At 42.2% G+C, this 4,047-nt stretch overlaps 1 pseudogene; it reads right to left on the bottom strand.

The window, feature by feature from the left end:
• Positions 1–321: 321 nt before the first annotated feature.
• Positions 322–408, bottom strand: LOC123463855 (annotated as a pseudogene).
• Between the last annotated feature and the right edge of the window lie 3,639 nt (positions 409–4,047).

The following is a 4,047-nucleotide window of genomic DNA, read 5'->3' as shown; positions in this document are numbered from 1 at the left end:
CACGGTTTGTACTTTTTTATTTATTTTTTATTGTTTAAGTCTATATAATGGCTTGTCTCATGGAGAAGAGAACACTGGAATAGGTTAGACTTTCTTTTTTCGTTCATTTTTATTTTTTTATTTATTTAATTGAGAGACACACAGAGAGAAAGAGGCAGACAGAGAGAGAGAGAAAAAGTGGGCACACCAGGGCCTCCAGCCACTGCAAACGAACTCCAGACACATGCACCCCCTTGTGCATCTTCCTAACATGGATCCTGGGGAATCGAGCCTTGATCCAGGGTCCTTAGGCTTCATAGGCAAGCACTTAACTGCTAAGCCATCTCTCCAGTCCAGGTTAGACTTTCTTGATATAGCAAGTGCAAATTGTGTCAGACAGTTTTGATTATCTGCCACAGAGTGTTGCTTGCAAGGTTTGTACTTTAAATTGTGAATGGAAATAATATCTTCAACCCCATTTCCTAAGCACATCTGAGAACACACACATCAAAGGAACAATTATAATCCTAGACCAATGAGCCACTCTAACACCTGAGAACTCTAAGAATGAAAAATATTATTTTCTTCACCTTTATTTATATGAACATAGGCACTCCTAGGGACAATTATGTCAAGTACAATGATCACATCTCATTATTACAGAATAACTCAAAATAAAATTTTCTTCTTTTTAAGGTGATTGTTTTCAGTGTTTTGTGACAATAATGAAAACTTAATTAACATAAAATCAGACTTATCCATCTAATACTTATATTTTCAAAATTAGTCATTTAAATGGTATACATCAATTTACAAATATATAAAGTTTCTGTACTTAATTGTTATTATTGATTACAGGCATTAAATTGGCTGCTAATTTGTAGTACTTTTAAACCTGCATATATATATGGTAAGGTCTCAGTCTAGCCCAGGCTGACATGAAATTCACTATGTAGTTTCTTGCTGGCCTCTAACTCATGGCAATCCTCCTACCTCTGCCTCCTGAGTGCTGGAATTAAAGGCGTGCACCACCATGCCTGGCAACCTGCTTATATTTTTTACAGTGAGATTGTATACAGATATTTTAATGTCCTCTTAAATCCCTGTCTATCTGTTGTTCTAAGAAAACTTTAGAAGTCAAAATTTTCCTCTTCTCCTTTTAAGAAATTCCAAGCCAGGCATTGTGGCACACTAGGGAGGCAGAGGTAGGAGGAGGGCTGCCATGAGTTCAAGGCCACCTGAGACTATCCAGTAAATTCCAGGTATCCTGGTTTGCATTGCTGGTCGTCAGGTTCACATTGGTGGTAGAAATCACCCAACCAAGAGTAGCTTGTGGTATAAAAAAAGGTTTATTTTGGCTTCCAGGCTTGAGGGGGAAGCTCCATGATGGCAGGGAAAACGACGACATGAGCAGAGATTGGACATCACTTCCTGGCCAACATAAGGTGGGCCATGGCAACAGGAGAGTATGCCAAAGACTGGCAAGGGGACACTGGTTATAACACCTGTGGTGGTTTGAATAGATGGCCCTCAATATGTTCAGTTTTTTATTGTTTGTAGTTTGCATCTGCAGCCACCTGGCTGGAGGCAGTGTCAATGGGTGGATCCTAAGGTATGGTAGTGGGTTTCAGATTTCAATCTAAAGATATGCAAACTGTGCCTAGCTGGTGTTCCTGAAGTGTGCTGTGGCTTTTGGCTTGTGCTTCTCTCTGTCTGTGTGTGTGTTTTGTCCTGTGAAGGCAGGCCAGCTTATTCTGCCATTTATGGAACTTCCCCTGGATCTATAAGCTTCAATAAATATCCCTTCCTCCATAACTATGCCTAGTCTGGAAGTTCATCTCAGGGAACCTGAAGCTGTCTGCTGCAATACCCATAAACCCAACCCCCAACAATACAATGCCTCCAGGAGGCTTTAATTTCTAATCCCCATCATCTGGGGAAACTAGCTTTCAGAATACTTAAGTTTATGAGGGACACCTGAATCAGTAACACCTGCTACCTGATTAGATTTGAAGCCTATTCCATGGGAGGAAATTCATGCCTGGTGCTGAAAACATGATCAAAAGCTCATGTTTGGAAAGGTCATAGGCCATTGTAGGGTGGAGTTGCTACTGTTATTTGGCTTCATGAATATGATGTGCTTATCAAATTGCCCTTGGAATATTTCTGTTTGTACCCACATATCAGTGCTCTTCTCACCTGTGGTCAGAGAAAGCACTTTCTGCAGATAGCAGTGACTGCTATGGAGACTCAAAAATTGTCAAAGTGCTGATAGTGACTTAAGTGCTCAGTGCTAAGTGAGACATGTGTATCAACCCCTCCAAGGCTGAGGGAACATTGCAGAAGAGGGAGCATAAAGAATGTAACAGCTCACCAGAGAGGTCACTTAATGGTTAAGGCACATGCCTGCAAAGCCAAAGGACCCAGGTTTGATTTCCCAGTGCCCACATAAAGCCAGATGCACAAGGTAGCACCTGATTCTGGAGTTTGTTTGCAGTGGCTAAAGGCCCTAGGTCACCCATTCTCTCTATCTGCTTCTCTCTCGCATGTGCTCTCAAATAAGTAAATATTTTTTTAAAAATATTCTATTTTTATTTATTTGACAGGAGAGAGAGACAGAGAGAGAGAGAGAGGGAGAGAATGGATGCTCCATGGCCTCTAGCCACAGCAAATGAACTCCAGACGTGTGCGTCCCCTTGTGCATCTGGCTAACGTGGGTCCTGGGGAATCAACTCTGGGTCCTTTGGCTTTGCAGGCAAACTCCTTAACTGTTAAGTCATCGCTGCAGCCCTCCCCCCCCCCTTTTTTAAGTAAGCACCTAAGGATGGGGAGGAGTGTTTTGGAATGCCGTCTTCTTGTTGCATTTGAGCTTTCACAGTGGCTGTTGTTACCTGTACAAACGGCGTGGACAATGTTGGGCCCATTAACATTTCATCTGGGATGATGGAAGAGGAATTAAAAAGAAAAAAAAAAAAGAAAACCAGGGACTAGGTGGAAAGAATAAGGAGTTCAATGGAAGAGGGAAGAAAGGATTGCAATCAAAGTACATTATGTGTTTGTGTGAAAATAGTCAACAAAATGTTTAAAAAGAACCTGAATCTACACCTTACATATACAGCAAGCATCTTGTGGACTGGACACTAGGATGGATGGGAAGGGAGGGGAGGGCATCGAAGGAGTGGGAAACACAAATCTAGACCAAAATGGCAATGGTACCATAAAATTCTACTTCCTGAAAGGCAGACCAAATGGCTGAACCTTCACCAGGCCCTTACAGGGAACATCTGAACCACAAGACACTGGAGAGGGTAGGATCAAGGCTAACCTTAATCTTCTTCACCTTTCTTCCCTCCCTCTCTCTCTCTCTTCTAACTTTTGTATATTAGTTATCTTTTTCCTCATTTTATTAGTGGGTACTGACCTGTAACTCCCAGTACCAACATGGGGCTATCATCCACAATGAGCTTTTGATCAGAGAGACCTACAAGGTTTCTTAAAAGACAGATCGATTTATGTCAGAGGACTTGATGACCCACCAAAGGTTAGTGGTAAGATCCTACTGTGGAAGACACCATAAGCAGTTGACACATAAAATGGAATGGCCTGGCTGGAAGCTGGAAGAGAGTCAGTCCCCACATAGTCAGAGCATCTAGTGCCAGAAGGTGCTACATGGGCGACTGGGGGAAAATGGCCAATATCTGTCCAAGCAACTCATGATCTAACCTACTTAGCAGCAAATAACCTGTTGTGATGCTCATATAAGTGCAATAGTGGCACACAGTCATGGTAGGGAACCAACTGCTCTTGATTTGGCTAACTGATCCCTTCAGTGGTATGGGACCCATAGCTGGATCTGGGAAACAAGTCAGAATCATATCCAAACATAAGCCCACTCTCCAATATCAAGCTACCATCAGTCATGGGCTACAAGAGGCCTACACCTATTAAATTCTCTATAATAAAAAGTTTAAGGGTTATCTCAGTTGTCCTGGTGCTAACTTACTCTCCATTGGAGAATCTGCTTCTCTTTTTCAGATAGATGCAGATCCTAAGGAGAGAGCCACCCCA

This window comes from Jaculus jaculus, chromosome 9 (genome assembly GCF_020740685.1).
Source record: "Jaculus jaculus isolate mJacJac1 chromosome 9, mJacJac1.mat.Y.cur, whole genome shotgun sequence".
Taxonomy (NCBI): domain Eukaryota; kingdom Metazoa; phylum Chordata; class Mammalia; order Rodentia; family Dipodidae; genus Jaculus; species Jaculus jaculus.
Note: the sequence above shows the minus strand (reverse complement) of the source record. Positions and strands in the feature narration are given on the sequence as shown.